This window comes from Schistocerca americana, chromosome 2, assembly GCF_021461395.2.
Source record: "Schistocerca americana isolate TAMUIC-IGC-003095 chromosome 2, iqSchAmer2.1, whole genome shotgun sequence".
Lineage (NCBI taxonomy): Eukaryota > Metazoa > Arthropoda > Insecta > Orthoptera > Acrididae > Schistocerca > Schistocerca americana.
Genome location: NC_060120.1, coordinates 975,378,259 through 975,396,185, shown reverse-complemented (window position 1 = coordinate 975,396,185; position 17,927 = coordinate 975,378,259). Strand labels below are relative to the sequence as shown.

General features: G+C 43.0%; 1 protein-coding gene across 1 annotated transcript in view; it reads right to left on the bottom strand.

The window, feature by feature from the left end:
- The window catches only part of LOC124596347 (neutral ceramidase-like), a 250,713-nt gene that overhangs the window by 98,541 nt on the left and 134,245 nt on the right, over positions 1-17,927 (bottom strand). The window lies entirely within an intron of this gene.

Here is a 17,927-nt window from a genome sequence, read left to right as displayed (position 1 = left end):
GTGCATTGTCCTGTTGGAACAGCAAGTTCCCTTGCCGGTCTAGGAATGGTAGAACGATGGGTTCAATGACGGTTTGGATGTACCGTGCACTATTCAGTGTCCCCTCGACGATCACCAGTGGTGTACGGCCAGTGTAGGAGATCGCTCCCCACACCATGATGCCGGGTGTTGGCCCTGTGTGCCTCGGTCGTATGCAGTCCTGATTGTGGCGCTCACCTGCACGGCGCCAAACGCGCATACGACCATCATTGGCACCAAGGCAGAAGCGACTCTCATCGCTGAAGACGACACGTCTCCATTTGTCCCTCCATTCGCGCCTGTCGCGACACCACTGGAGGCGGGCTGCACGATGTTGGGGCGTGAGCGGAAGACGGCCTAACGGTGTGCAGGACCGTAGCCCAGCTTCATGGAGACGGTTGCGAATGGTCCTCGCCGATACCCCAGGAGCAACAGTGTCCCTAATTTGCTGGGAAGTGGCGGTGCGGTCCCCTACGGCACTGCGTAGGATCCTACGGTCTTGGCGTGCATCCGTGCGTCGCTGCGGTCCGGTCCCAGGTCGACGGGCACGTGCACCTTCCGCCGACCACTGGCGACAACATCGATGTACTGTGGAGACCTCACGCCCCACGTGTTGAGCAATTCGGCGGTACGTCCACCCGGCCTCCCGCATGCCCACTATACGCCCTCGCTCAAAGTCCGTCAACTGCACATACGGTTCACGTCCACGCTGTCGCGGCATGCTACCAGTGTTAAAGACTGCGGTGGAGTTCCGTATGCCACGGCAAACTGGCTGACACTGACGGCGGCGGTGCACAAATGCTGCGCAGCTAGCGCCATTCGACGGCCAACACCGCGGTTCCTGGTGTGTCCGCTGTGCCGTGCGTGTGATCATTGCTTGTACAGCCCTCTCGCAGTGTCCGGAGCAAGTATGGTGGGTCTGACACACCGGTGTCAATGTGTTCTTTTTTCCATTTCCAGGAGTGTATCTGTTCAAGGGTCTCTCGATAACAGCTTGTAAAATTTAAACCTTAACTTCATCAGTTACTGATGGCCTTCCCGACCTGTGGCAATCCGCAACAGATCCATTTTTCTCCCACGTTTGCGTAAATTGTAGACAGCCTTCGTTGTAGGATGAACAGTGCTGAAATTATTATTCCCGTCATTCGTCACTAAATTATGGTTCAAATGGCTCTGAGCACTATGCGACTTAACTTCTGAGGTCATCAGTCGCCTAGAACTTAGAACTAATTAAACCTAACTAACCTAAGGACATGACACACACATCCATGCCCGAGGCAGGATTCGAACCTGCGACCGTAGCGGTCGCTCGGCTCCAGACTGGAGCGCCTAGAACGGCACGGCCACTCCGGCCGGCCACTAAATTATAACTGCCTTTATACCACGTTTTGTTCTCTAGAAAACAACCTTACAACATTTTACAATCAATGTTGAAGAATGTCACAAATATCTGATTTAATAGCAGTGCACTCTGGTGTTTGTATCACAAACAACAAGATTACAATAACGCTTTCAGTGGGTTACGATAGGAAGTGACTTTTGACCCACTATATACTTTATATGGTGTAAAAAATGGTGCGTTATCGCCTCCCTAAAAATGGTGGTTCGTGGAGTATATCAGTCGTGAGAAAATTCTAAAAAAGTTAGATGATGAAAGTCCGATATAAGTACCACCAGCGGAACATAACTACAACTAAGTTTAAAACAGACGTTATGTGCAGGATTTTAGAAATATACATTTTGCTCTAGCAGATGAAGGTGCACTGGTGCACAACTTGGCCCACAGTCAAATTTTATTCAAAGGGTGAACGAAGGCGACGTAATTGGGGAGTGGAGCGCTGGTATTTTTTGTGACAGAGTGTGCTGTGGTGTAACAATCTCTTTACTTAAGCCCTTCAGGATTAAATGTGTTAGACAAATAAGAACATAGTTTTCGGTCTTATGGTACTGACACGAATATGGAACACCCGATGGTTCAGAGTGGACCTGGTACCACACGTCAGAACTTGTCCCAGCTCGAACATTGCGATATCTGTAGCAACGACGGCCCCAACATTGAAGCTGGTAAGGGTGGAAGAAAAAATTGAAGGTGCACACGCTCTTGTTCTCAAATCGAGATCTGAATAACTAATGTGATCTGTCGTACGCTTTAAATTCATTCCTACTCCAACCAACAATGCAACTACCAGGTAACAAGCAAAACAAGCACAAAATAAAAAAATTCATTTACCAATGATTTAAAGGCTTGAGCAGAAATGCATCCAATGAGGAACATTTAACAATGCCTTGAGGTAAGAAAAATTCTAGCCTCAATGAATATGAAATAAGAAGCGAAATAGTGCACCACGATTCGTTCCCATACAGTTGGTGTATATCCTCTAAAGAGACTGGTAAACACATAGGTTACTAATACAACGCACATTCATCCCGGAGTTACTCAGCTACATAACAAGTACATTCCCATGTACCCCGTTACTATAATGGTTTTTTACGAATTGATAGACACTCTAGTGACCACTCAAAACGCTACGCCCAAACTAATTCTTAACCTAGAGCACTGATTTGCTACTCATTCGCTATCGTGAAAATAGAATTACTTAAAGTACGGCAGTAGGCGTTTGCCATAGGATATCACTTACAATAGGCACACACGTGGCTTCAGTAAACAAGGTTTAGAAAAGGTTCATAAAACACAGCCAACGAAATCAATGATCGCTCGGATATGGCTTTCACAATCTCCCGTCCCAGGCCAATCCAAACAAAGACAGATGTGAAAATTCAAACAAAAATGATACAGCCAGAGTCAATTATGCCAGCCGCATTCACATACACGTGCTAAACACTTTACACATTACAGTAAGCGATACCGAGCAACCGTCTTCTCCTCTCGAAGGATATGCGGATTTCAATCCAAATGACAAAATCCACTATCTGAATGATAAAATCGTTGATATACACAATCAGTACAAAATACAATCAATTCTCCAACAGAAAGATCTCAATAGGTAGTTGGAAGTGTAAAGCACTATACAACTAAACTATAGATCCCTGAACCTTCACATGATTCGCACAAAAGCAAAGCAAACACTCACAGACAGAGTCAGAACCAATTTCTCTAGAACGTGTATTGTCAACCGACCAGAAACACATATACTCACCGGTGCAAAACATCAGACTGACAACTATTAATAACTAATCCTTAAGACAGTTTCCATGCAAACAGAAAACCCAGTATCCCTAATCACCAAACACAAGTCATTATGCAGTTACTCAGAACCGAGCCACAATCAATTTCCGAAGACATGATATCAAATTAACCATAAACACAAACACACAAAAACACACACACACACACACACACACACACACACACACAAAACTCAACGCAAAACGACGCAGACGTTAGTTTGCCGGTCCATACGAGAGGAAACGCACTGTTAAGCTACAGCCAGTATAATATAACGACTGTAGCTAACGCTTTCTCAGTTAGAAAGTCAGTAACCACACCGTCAGACAAATGAGCAAAATGCTGGAAACCCTTGCCCTTCTTATGAGAATACTGAACAGTATAAGACTATGGTGTCGTCCACAGCACGAGGTGTCGTGCAAAAGTTGCACCTGTTCCTGAAGTGCTTTATTTGCTACAGCACACAACAACAACATCGACTAGCATCAGCGATTCGAGATCTATAAGCGCAGCCTTAAAGAGAGGCACATACCACTGAGAAGTTCCGCTCTGCTCCACCTCGCGAGACACACAGAAAACCACGTTTCTGGACGCTGCACGTCTCAGTTCGCGAAAACAGCCACCAGGTGGTGTCAACTCGAGGAAGAGTGTCGCTCGCTAAAGGTGTATTTTAAAATTCAAAAATGACTGAGCACTACGGGACTTAACTGCTGAGGTCATCAGTCCCCTAGAACTCAGAACTACTTAAACCTAACTAACCTAAGGACATCACACACATCCACGCCCGAGGCATGATTCGAACTTGCGACCATATATTTTAAAATTCTCTAAAGGTAGGACCACTTGGCTCAAGAGTAGATTACTATAGTTCTTACACCAGATGAAGTAACAGTTAAAGCCTAAAACTCGCACGTCGTGACGTATATACACGCTCTCAATCAGGGACGGTGGTCTTCCTGTTTAGTTTTGCATCTGGTAGCATGCTATGGCTGGTTCAAATGGCTCTGCGCACTACGGGACTCAACTTCTGAGGTCATTAGTTCCCTAGAACGTAGAACTACTTAAACCTAACTAACCTAAGGACATCACACACATCCATGCCCGAGGCAGAATTCGAACCTGCGACCGCAGCGGTCTCGCGGTTCCAGACTGTAGCGCCTAGAACCGCACGGTCACTCCGGCCGGCGGTAGCATGCTGTCTTAGATCTTCTGTTTTCTTCTTTAGTCTTATGCTCAGGTGGTTGCTGTCTTTTGGGGTCAATTCTAGTGTCAGAATCTACTTTTCGGGTGTGAGCAATGACGTCATACCTAAGGCAGAGACACTACATAGACGCAGACTTTGAAAGCAACTGATCGTAATCGCAAACAAGCAAACGTATACACGATAAAATTACAATCACAGTTCACGTAATAAATTACTTAGCCACAAATTATATCGAAAGGAATTTAAGTTAACGAAAATCAATAAGAATAGAAAAAGAGAACTGTATATATCTGAAATAAATTATTTTATAAATTAATTTATGCGGCACACGGGATGTGAGTCACAAACAGGTACAACAAAACACCTTTTGAAAATGAGCTTTCGGCCGACAAAGCCTACGTCGGAGGTAGAACACACACACACACACACACACACACACACACACACACACGCACGCACGCACACGCTCGCTCACCCACATGACTGCAGTCTCTGACTGCTGAGGCCACCCATTTATTTATTTTTATTTTTTTTTTAATTTGCGGTAAGTTCCTGATGGACCGAACTGCTGAGGTCATCGGTCTCTAGGCTTACACCCTTCTTAAACTAACTTACACTAACGACAATGTCCATTATGATTATCCGGGCTGTTATGCCGTGGTCGGTTGATGAATTTTGTCTCAATTCCCAACGGTTCGTCCCCGTCTGTGGGAGACATCTTCAAGGGGGCCTGTAGCTCGATAGAAGGTCCAACACACCCACTGGCTCGCTACTAACAGCCCGGATAATCATAATGGACATGAAATTTCCGGCCGTGAAAGTCTACATTTTAGTAACCAACGACAATACACACACCCAGGCCCGAGGGAGGACTCGTACCTCCGACGGGGGGAGCTGCACAGACCGTGGAAAGGCGCCTAGATAGCGCGGCTATCCCGCGAGGCACACATTCCGTCCTGGATTTTTCATCGTAATTTATGAGTGTAAGAAAAGCACAGACAACTTTTAAATAAATTACACTATATCTCATTATGAAGTCATAATATTGTGAAAGAGTGCTAATTTTTGGTACAAGTACTGAGTTTAATGGGACTAGTAGATTAGTAACGAAAATTCACAAAAAGTAAGGTCTAATAAATACTGGAATCGGTAATTAGAATTAAGTTATACGGGTAAATTCACAGCCTAATTCTAATTCCTATTCCTACCATTCCATATTACACCCTTTAGTTCGTCTTTCGAGCAGGTATGTGCATTGAGGTGTAAAGGATTTCTGCATTTGTAATTGCTCTCTAAACTTCTGCGGAAAAATGATTAATATTGGAATCGGTAACTAGAACTGACCTATATCAATTAATTCTAGTTACCGATTCCAACGGTTCGTTATGTATGCAGTTTTAACACCAAGTATATGAACTAACGTGTGACAGGATTTCTACATTTGGCATTACTCTCTTCAGTATTATGGAAAAGAAAAAAAGTTTGGAATCTATTAATACAATTTTCGTTACTTTTCCGTAGTAATTCTGAGATTAATAATAAATCTAGAAATCCTACAAAAACATAGTTCACAGATTTACTGGAAAACTGTCCAAAATTATGTATCATCGAATAGTTGGAATCGGTATCTGGAATTGACTCCCTACATAGGTCAGTTCTCTTTACCGATTCCAACTATTCGATGGTTCAATAATTAGATCTTTTTACATCAAGTGTAGGCTAATGGGATATCTGCACTTGTAACTGCCCTCTGGACTATTGCGAAAAAGTTACTAATATTGGAATCGGAGGGTAGAACTGTTCTATGTAGAAGGTCAATTGTAGTTACCGTTTCCAGTTTTTGTTATTTCATTGCAGTAGTTTTAGTGGGCAGTTACAAATGTAGAAACGCTATTACCTTTCAGCACATACAATTCCTGCAAAAATAATTTACATATGAATCATGGAACGGTCGGAATCGGTAACTGGAATTTACGTACATAGGTTCATTCTATTTATCGATTACAATATTGGTTTTTTATGGATTTTTGTTAGTTGTGATCTGGCTTTTATTTTAGAATTTAGTGTGTCGGTTTCTCCACATTTCATGCTACTGTATCGTATTTATTGTTACTCGTTTCATTTGCCAGTTTTTCTGCTATATTTAGCTTCTCCTCGCCCAAAACGCCCACTGTCCTATGCTTATCCCGTTAGTTACAATAATTAATAGTAAAATTAAGGCAATTATATAATAATAATAATATGACTTCACCATGTGTTTTACTGTAGTACAGTTTAAAACTGCTCGGTGCTTTTCTATTCGCATAAATAACGAGAATGATTCTTATCGAAAACGAAAATTTGTTTTAAATTCTTGTTCTTATTTATTTTCGTTATCTTCAGTTAATTTCAATATAATTCACGACTAAGTAAATAACTGCGTGAAACATGAATGTAATTTTATTGCACGCTCCATTCGTCTGCTTATGAGTATGATCCGTTCCTTTCATACACAGCAACTTTGGCTTAGGTATAAAAGACATTCCTCGAAGCCGACGAGTGGAATAGGACAATAGAATTTATCCGTCTGCTGTTTCCAGTACGCCGTACAAAAAGGACACAGTACGTATACTTCGAGACTTAATTACACTATATTTTTTAGATTTTTTAGCGTAACTTCATCTCTGAATAAATAAGTGAGTTAATATAAATATACGATCTTCCTCATTCTTTATTTGTATTGACGGAGTCCTAAACATTTTATTTTTGTAGAAATAATCTGCTTTACGTCGTCGCCGTTTTCCTAGAGCATAGCAAATATTTATAAAATAAATATTAAAATAAATATTAAAAATAACTGTTGTAATCTGAAAGATTAGGAACGACAGCATAGATATGGACAGGTGAAGGAAGATTAATATATAGAGATACTGTTAACTCCTGTTAGAAAGTAAAAGGAGCTCTTACATATTGAAGCGAAGGGAATGTAGGTGTGGGGATAGTCAGATAATGTCAGATAAATAAATGGAGATATTATTATTATTCGATTCAGACCGCTGCGTAGCATCAAAAATTACACAATGTGATCAAAAGTATCCGGATACCCCCGAAAAATACGTTTTTCATATTAGGTGCATTGTGCTGCCATCTACTGCCAGGTACTCCATATCAGCGACTTCAGTTGTCATTAGACATCGTGAGAGAGCAGAATTGGGCGCTCCGCGGAACTGTCATCAAGGCTGAACTCCAGCATAGCCGCACATAATGGATTGTCAAATAACAGCGTGAATGTCATACTGTCATAAAAATAGTATACAGCGCCAGACGTTCACCTGGATACCAAAATTGGAACTAACTTTTTGAAGTGTAAATGGGTTACACATTAATGCATTAGCACATTTGCCAACTTTCACTGACATACCACAAAAACAGCTCACATTAGACGTCTGTAACTGCACTTTAATTATGACAACTACGTGCTTCCAGGGCTACAGAACACGACATACACACACACACACACACACACACACACACACACACACACACACACACACGCACACACACACACACACACACACACACACACACACACAAAGAAATTCATGTCAGTGGACAGAGTATATCCGCAAGTTTTTAACCCACATTGCAGCTTCTCATTATGGGTACCAATTCTGATGTGGTGACAGTCAGAATGTGCGTGCAATGGGCGTGCATGTGCGACATCAGCAGTCCTCTTTGAAAACCTGTTTGCTGGATTGCCTATCAGCAGGTGCGGAGTAATATAACGCAACAATATGGAGGAGGTGTCTTGCCTACCTGCTCTGACACGTCTTCCCCCGAAGTGTGCTCGGTAACTACACAGCAGTGTGTATTACGAATCCGAACTTGGGGAGATGCGTAATGCTTTAATATGTATCATGTTTATGTATGCCTTGCAGTTTTCGCACAGTCTGTTATTAAATCCTAGAAAAACTTATGAGTAACCCTGTATATAGCTTTATTTACGGTCTAGGCTGAACTCATTAGAAAAACTGTCAAAACGATCATTACTTCTTACACGCATTTTGTGTGTTCGTTTGATAAGATTAAAGCGCTTCTTCTATTCGAAATGATTTATTTCATAAGTAGTCACGGAGCGTGATGATGGGGTGGTTAGGATACAAGTCACGCATTCGGGATGACGAGGGTTCAAATCCACTTCTGGCCAACCATATTTATTGTCCTAAATCGCTTCCTCTGAAAGGGTGCGCATCGTTCTCTAATCCCAGCTTGTGCTCCATCTTCAATGACCTCGCTGACGACGGGACGTTAAACACTAATCTACCTTCCTTCCTTCATAGCTGACTCTGCTGCTTACCAAATTATAGATACTTTTCGAGGTGCACCATGCGATGGCCACTTATGACATCTCTGAAAGACGTATACACGACATGCCTTACGCTGGTCGAGAACTCTGGCGGATGTTGGTCAATCAGTCGCGTGACAGCATTTTGGTTCTATGAAAGCACCGTCAGCCAGAAGGCAGACTCGAGCGTTGCAACCTGTTCCGTTCGGACCCATCTGGGGCCGATTTTTCTACTGTGAGGCGGTGGATGCTGGCTGCTGTTTTCACCCTGCTGCATCCTACATGAAGGCTAAGATCACAACAAGATCTATATTGTATCAAGCCGTTGGTACACAGACTGCGTATTCGAACGTCAGAGTTCAGCATGCCTAGTTTTTGAGGCCGTAGCGTGGAAAAAGCACGTTGTAGAGTCTTTCCGAACGTGAAGATCTACGTCAAGGATGCTAGATATTGTAAACGTGCCCTTGATCGTAGAAAAATGAGATGATAGAACGTCACCTACGTCACATGCACGCCATTTTTTCAATTATTTTATTTCATATGTCATGTTAGATGGGACCAAACTGAGGAGCAAGTCTCCATTGTCATTCCAATTTTTCCAAGAATGCTTCGACCGAATAGAAGCAGTAAGCCATGAAGAAATTATTCAGTTTGGAGTAGAAAGTGCATGTATTATTGCTTATGTTCTTGAATTCTCGTGGCATCTTACTGAAATTCGATGCAGCACAATACCGCACGCCCTTTTATACAAGAGTCAAGGAGGAGAGTTTCTAATGCAGATTGGAGTTTTTCCAAGTATTAACTGAATGAAAGCTGCTATCTCTTGCGAATAAGCTGATACTGTTAACACCTTTCGACACTAAAGAAAATATGTATAGACAGGCTAACCTCGTAATTCCCAGATTACTGAACAGGGGTCGACAAGAGGTTAGCCAACTTATCACATACTACTCGAACCGCCTCTTTCTGAGCCAAAAATACCCTCTTTGAATCAGAAGAGTTACCCTAATGTAAATGAAGCAGTATTTAGTTTTCGAACAACATCCTGAACACGGTGTAAGTAGCATGTTTGTATGTTGGCAGCGCTATAGACTGTGTTAATATCATTGACAGCGCTCTGCGCCCTTGGCAAGGGATTCTGTGGTTGAACGGACCAGCAGTTAGTGAGTGGATAGGGAAGTGTGTGGACATGATATTCTTCGTGGAGACTCTGTGTTGGTAGGACATGCATTGTACAGAGAGATGAAATGATGTGTTTATAAGAAAATACGCAAGGAAATGTATGAGGATGGATGTATGGTTGATAATGTTTGGGTAGTGGAATTATAGACAACTATACCATTTTTGGAGCAGGATGTCACATGAAGGAGACAAAATTTTCTTAATATATTGTTTGCTGTTCAACAAAATCTTGCTTTTGCTAACCATATGCCTCATAGTAGTTAAAGTCTATAGTAGTTAGAATCTTTTTATTTAGCTGACTGTTGTTGCTGCTTGCTGTGACTGCCGTAGTTCGTGTTATGAAGTTTTTCTGTGAGGTCAGTGATTTATGAAAAAGAATGGGGTTCCCACTATTGGGATTTGTGATTGAAATGAGTTTAGGCAATTAACAGAGTTGGAAGCAGTTTCATATTTCTTTTTATTTTCATATTTTTTGGATTTGTGTTATTGTTAGGATTTCTTGCAAGTCAGGGCCATTCTTTTGTGTTAATTATTGGAAGTCATGCATTCACTGTATAGCAGACAGATTGCATTGGGGTTGTATATTGTGGGTAACAAATGAATAGGTTAAATTTGAGTTGTCTTTGTCAGGGAAAATTTTGTAGGTCGGTGTTTAATTAAAAAGATAATAAAAGCATTAGTATCAATGGGTTTTCCACTATAGATTACTATCTATCTGAGCTCTTAGGAATTTGAACTATCCAATATCGCTAATCATACATGTTAATTCCGTGGAATCAAAATGTCAGTTTTTGTTTAATTGTGTGTTAGAAATACAACAGAGTCTTACTGTGATTTGCTATCAATTGAGTGTCTACAAGCTCCAAAAATCCTTCACTATCAAGATGGTGTCAGCAGCAAACAGACATATTTGATGATCACCTGCAGTACTATAAACGACATCATTTATATAAATAAGGATCAAATTCAGTAGCGGCCTGAGGACAGACCCCTGCGGCAATGAAGAGTCTGGAGACGCCATATTGGCTTTCAGTTGAATCCTATATTTGGTGGGCTAATGTAACTGCTATCCTAAGAATATATGCTGTTTCAGAGCACCAGAAAACTTATCTCTCAGAAATTTGTCATTTTTTAATATGATTTTTTGTGATAAAATAACAGGAAACCTCATATTGGCTGCTAGATAATTTTCAAAATGTAAATTGTGTGTGTCGTGAAACTACGCCATTTCCAGGGAAAGGCACATTCAAGATCCATGAGAAACAAGTTTTTCTTGGTACGATTTCTTGTAATTAAATGTCAGTTAATTACATGTCTGTGATTAAAGCTTGTACAAGATAGTAACATACAAGTCCAGGACGAAAGTTACGGAACTGCAGTGAACTGTATGTAATAAGTACAGACATAGAGCTACAAAGTGATGTATGATGTGTCCCAGGTTGGTGTCTCATTGTATTCAACTTTTTCTTTTTCACTTACCTTCGCATTTTCTATTAGGTCCTGAGACTTCCTTATTAATTTAATAAAGATATTTTCTATGGTGTTCGATGTTATGCAGATGTATCTTCTCTCTCTCATGAGTGTTTGTGTTAGATTGACTTTATCTACAAGAGAGCTTGCCCTCATTGTTGTCAAATAATTTGCATTTTCTTGTTTGGTCTCGCATTTCACATGTTCTCAAGATTCTGCTACTGAATATAAACAACAGTCGAATAAGAATGACCTTAGATTTTTACTAAAAAGTGGGAGTGATGAAATACGAAGGTCGGTCATTAAGTAATGCCCCAGATTTTTTTCTCAGTCATATTTATTGTTGAGAGTCAAAATTTCGTGACAATATACATCAACATGTCTTGTCCATGTCCTATTTTTCTACCTAGTCCCCACCACGTACTATGGCCGTACGCCAACGTTGTGGAAGAACATGCATTCCCTGCTGGTAAAAGCTCTTATCCCGCAGGCGTAGCCATGTATTCACTGCATGACTGACACTCTCGCCATCTTCAATGTGTGTTCCCCATAGTGAATCTCTAAGCGGCCCAAAGAGATGGAAGTCCGAGGGTGCCAGTTCTGGACTGTGGGTTGAATGAGCAAAGATGACCAATCCAATTTGGCGATGTGTTCCCGAGTTCTCAGATTTGAGCATGGGCGTTTATTATCGTGTTAGAGGAAGGCTTCTGCTGGATTCTTGTTCCATCGAACACATCGGAAACGGTTCTTGAGTTTATTCAGAATCTTCACGTATGCCTCTGAATTGATGGTTAACCCTTTGGCATCACATCCACGAGAATGACGCCATCACAATCCCAGAACACTGTCACCATGACTTTTCCGGCAGAGGGTGTTATCCTGAATTTTTTCTTTTATAGTGAATGAGGATAGTGCCATTCCATGGTATGTCTTTTCGTTTCCTGTGCAAAGTGGCGCACGCAGGTCTCGTCTCCCGTAACGGTCAGTGTCAAACAGGCCTCTCCGTCGTTCTCGAAACACTCAAACAATTCAGATGAAATGGCCTTTCTCTGAATCTTGAGGTCCGCTGTGAGCATTCGTGGGATCGATGGTGAGCACCTCTTTTAATATTCGAGAGTCTCGATCATTGCAGACGCACTTCCAATGCTAACCGACAAGTGTAGAACCAATTGTCGAGTTGTGATGCGCCGGCCGGCACAAATAATCGCATCCTCACGATTAAGCATTTCTGGAGCAGTGACTGTGACAGGACGAGCATGGCTGATCATGGAGCTGCGTTTTTGCATTTCCTGAGGCTGGAACTTTCTTTATCCATCGCTAAACTGTACCCCTATCAAATGCACCATCGCCATGTACTGCGCACAAACGTTTATGGATGTTCACGACAATCTTTTTCTGCACACAAGAATTCAATAAAAGCACAGTGCTTGTAACGTGAGTCGTATGTAGATGCTATCTTGACGCTGTACTACGGCTCTGCCATCTGCCGGAACTGTTCGGAACATCATCGATGCACAGAATAAAGATTAAATGTGAAGCACCAACGAGGACGTCCGTCTATGTGTATCAAAGGCTTTTAAAAAAGTGGGGCATTACTTATTGAATCACCCTCGTAATTTTTGTCTTGTGTGGAAGATTATCGTAAATTTGTATCGCACTGTTTGTAGTGGAATTTTTATACGCTGCTATCCCTTATGACTCTATAGGGAACTTACCTCTATCCCTTATAATATGCGCATGGATACTGAAGGTTTTATTTGATTATTTTAGTGACAGAACTACATGACTAGCATATGGATAATGGAGAAACTGTGCGTTTTAATAGAGATAGAGTTGACGTATGAATTCTATGCTCTTCCATTTCATAAGCTCTGATTTGCGAGCCGGATACAGCCCACAACTTCCGCTGGAGCGTGCTGCGATTGCGTATAACGCGTTGGGTTCAAAAATGGCTCTGAGCACTATGGGACTTAACTTCTCAGGTCATCAGTCCCTAGAACTTAGAACTACTTAAACCTAACTAACCTAAGGACATCACACACATCCATGCCCGAGGCAGGATTCGAGCCTGCGACCGTAGCAGTCGCGCGGTTCCAGACTGTAGCGCCTAGATCCGCTCGGCCACTCCGGCCGGCTATCCCGTTGGGACACGCATACCGTATACACAAGCCGCATCGTTTCTGAGTGTTCAGCAGTACGTTAACTCGACACGCTCGACGTTGACGTTCGAATGCACGGTTCGTGTGCCGTCGGCTTAACGCTTTTCATAAGTGTTCGAATGAAATTACATAGACGCGGTTCTTTTTTGGGTCTTGGTTACCCTGAGTAAATTCTCGTTCGGTGTGATTGTTCATATTAAAACGGACACAGCTCTTCTTTTGATCAGATGAGAACTTCGTGTCCAACTGGACAGCTACAGGGTGTTTCAAAAATGACCGGTGTATTTGAAACGGCAGTAAAAACTAAACGATCAGCGATAGAAATACACCGTTTGTTGCAATATGCTTGGGACAACAGTACATTTTCAGGCAGACAAACTTTCGAAATTACAGTAGTTACAATTTTCAACAACAGATGGCGCTGCGGTCGGGGAAACTCTATAGTACGATATTTTCCACATATCCACCATGCGTAGCAATAATATGGCGTAGTCTCTGAATGAAATTACCCGAAACCTTTGACAACGTGTCTGGCGGAATGGCTTCACATGCAGATGAGATGTACTGCTTCAGCTGTTCAATTGTTTCTGGACTCTGGCGGTACACCTGGTCTTTCAAGTGTCCCCATAGAAAGAAGTCACAGGGGTTCATGTCTGGCGAATAGGGAGGCCAATCCACGCCGCCTCCTGTATGTTTAGGATAGCCCAAAGCAATCACACGATCATCGAAATATTCATTCAGGAAATTAAAGACATCGGCCGTGCGATGTGGCCGGGCACCATCTTGCATAAACCACGAGGTGTTCGCAGTGTCGTCTAAGGCAGTTTGTACCGCCACAAATTCACGAAGAATGTCCAGATAGCGTGATGCAGTAATCGTTTCGGATCTGAAAAATGGGCCAATGATTCCTTTGGAAGAAATGGCGGCCCAGACCAGTACCTTTTGTGGATGCAGGGACGATGGGACTGCAACATGGGGCTTTTCGGTTCCCCATATGCGCCAGTTCTGTTTATTGACGAAGCCGTCCAGGTAAAAATAAGCTTCGTCAGTAAACCAAATGCTGCCCACATGCATATCGCCGTCATCAATCCTGTGCACTATATCGTTAGCAAATGTCTCTCGTGCAGCAATGGTAGCGGCGCTGAGGGGTTGCCGCGTTTGAATTTTGTATGGATAGAGGTGTAAACTCTGGCGCATGAGACGATACGTGGACGTTGGCGTCATTTGGACCGCAGCTGCAACACGGCGAACGGAAACCCGAGGCCGCTATTGGATCACCTGCTGCACTAGCTGCGCGTTGCCCTCTGTGGTTGCCGTACGCGGTCGCCCTACCTTTCCAGCACGTTCATCCGTCACGTTCCCAGTCCATTGAAATTTTTCAAACAGATCCTTTACTGTATCGCTTTTCGGTCCTTTGGTTACATTAAACCTCCGTTGAAAACTTCGTCTTATTGCAACAACACTGTGTTCTAGGCGGTGGAATTCCAACACCAGAAAAATCCTCTGTTCTAAGGAATAAACCATGTTGTCTACAGCACACTTGCACGTTGTGAACAGCACACGCTTACAGCAGAAAGACGACGTACAGAATGGCGCACCCACAGACTGCATTGTCTTCTATATCTTTCACATCACTTGCAGCGCCATCTGTTGTTGAAAATTGTAACTACTGTAATTTCGAAAGTTTGTCCGCCTGAAAATGTACTGTTGTCCCAAGCATATTGCAACAAACGGTGTATTTCTATCGCTGCTCGTTTAGTTTTTATTGCCGTTTCAAATATACCGGTCATTTTTGAAACACCCTGTATATGTTATTGTACTTCATTCATTAGTAAAAATTCATAATCTCAGTTCCTCGTTCACTCAGTGAAGCGTTTACTAACGTTATTTTATGAATATGGTAAATTTTTTATGTTATGCCTAAGGTATAGTCGCCTTTGTAAACCTACCTGTTACGCACCTCAGATAGCGAACACTACACTGACTTTTAAACAGTATCCGAGTTCGTCTACTTAACAAGGCTACGTCCCATTTGTTCTTTCTTGGAACTACGTAGTCCGCACGTTCTCGGCCAATGCTCGCCATATCCTAATTCATTGTCCTATTTATATGCTCTGTTTAATGTAGCTGGGTACTCGCTCCGTAGCATCATATATTAATCTCTTGTCTGACGTAATACTTCAGCTTTTATGTAAGTACCGGTGTAGATGTTTGCTGATAAATGCAATAGATCCGGCACCTGTATTTTCTTAGACCAGATCTATCAATACGTTCATTGAAAATCAGTAGAACTTAGAGGTTAATATTTTTGGAGACGTAATCTCAGATGTCTGTGCCAGTTCAAATCTTACAAATGACATACAATACATACACAGAGCCTGAGTGTCTTCTTTTACTAATATTAACTAATCTACTGCGTTTTGAAACACATCAACAAATGTTAAGTTGAACTTGCGAAAATTTAGTCCTTGTCACTGAACAGCTTGAATTATATTGCGTGATGGTTTCAGCTTGCCTGAAAATTAATTGGAAATCACTTGAAAAGGTGTTCCATTATTTTAATTAAACGTTCGAGTTAGAGTTTGAAGACAAGTTAGCTTCCAAGATACTGGATCATATGACGAGTATGACGTAAATAACTTAATACAAAATATACCGAGTCATTTGAAGTTTAACCACTCAGTTCGAGATCGACAACACAGCGATTTCGTAATAAACAAAATAATTAACAGTGGCTGGTTGTGGTTTCTTCTTTCTTCCGCAATCCACGTGACACAAATTACTACAGTCCTGAGCGTTAGAGTACACGTGGGCAAAGTGAGCTATTCATGACCACAGGCGGCTTCCGACTAGCAGTTCTCCTCCCGCGGTTTTCTACCTGCCGCCTGCGACGCTTTTTCCGTTCCTTTGGGATGCTAAAGGCGCTAGAAAGAGATTCACAGGCATCTCAGGAATTTCTTGACGGATTCGAGGCTGAAGAAAGTTGGAGCAGAGGCGAAGTTTTAATGGAAAGGCAAAACTGGAATTACCGCTCGCTCGAGGAACAAAAGCCTTTGTGAGCTAGCTGTCGAAGAGCTTCCTGCACGCAGGAACGGCTGCGTCAATCCTGATAATTACGACATCGCGCGGACACGCAAAAGGTTGCGTCAAAGCGCAGCAACAGCTGGCAACTTTCACGAGAGTTTCGTCGTGAACGACCGTACCATCATTACTGCTCAAAGGAGGCCCTTTCGTAGTCAACGAGAGGAAAGTGGGTTGCCTACATTCCACTATGAAACAGATACCGTCACATTCTCACTGCCAGTGAGTACTCTTCAGTTGTCTGCATGAAATAACAGTTGGTCTTTCACTTAGCGGTAGTTAAAAAATTCTCTGAAAAAAAAGGTTCTGTACAATCTCATAAAAACCCTGTATATACACTCCTGGAAATTGAAATAAGAACACCGTGAATTCATTGTCCCAGGAAGGGGAAACTTTATTGACACATTCCTGGGGTCAGATACATCACATGATCACACTGACAGAACCACAGGCACATAGACACAGGCAACAGAGCATGCACAATGTCGGCACTAGTACAGTGTATATCCACCTTTCGCAGCAATGCACGCTGCTATTCTCCCATGGAGACGATCGTAGAGATGCTGGATGTAGTCCTGTGGAACGGCTTGCCATGCCATTTCCACCTGGCGCCTCAGTTGGACCAGCGTTCGTGCTGGACGTGCAGACCGCGTGAGACGACGCTTCATCCAGTCCCAACCATGCTCAATGGGGGACAGATTCGGAGATCTTGCTGGCCAGGGTAGTTGGCTTACACCTTCTAGAGCACGTTGGGTGGCACGGGATACGTGCGGACGTGCATTGTCCTGTTGGAACAGCAAGTTCCCTTGCCGGTCTAGGAATGGTAGAACGATGGGTTCGATGACGGTTTGGATGTACCGTGCACTATTCAGTGTCCCCTCGACGATCACCAGTGGTGTACGGCCAGTGTAGGAGATCGCTCCCCACACCATGATGCCGGGTATTGGCCCTGTGTGCCTCGGTCGTATGCAGTCCTGATTGTGGCGCTCACCTGCACGGCGCCAAACACGCATACGACCATCATTGGCACCAAGGCAGAAGCGACTCTCATCGCTGAAGACGACACGTCTCCATTCGTCCCTCCATTCACGCCTGTCGCGACACCACTGGAGGCGGGCTGCACGATGTTGGGGCGTGAGCGGAAGACGGCCTAACGGTGTGCGGGACCGTAGCCCAGCTTCATGGAGACGGTTGCGAATGGTCCTCGCCGATACCCCAGGAGCAACAGTGTCCCTAATTTGCTGGGAAGTGGCGGTGCGGTCCCCTACGGCACTGCGTAGGATCCTACGGTCTTGGCGTGCA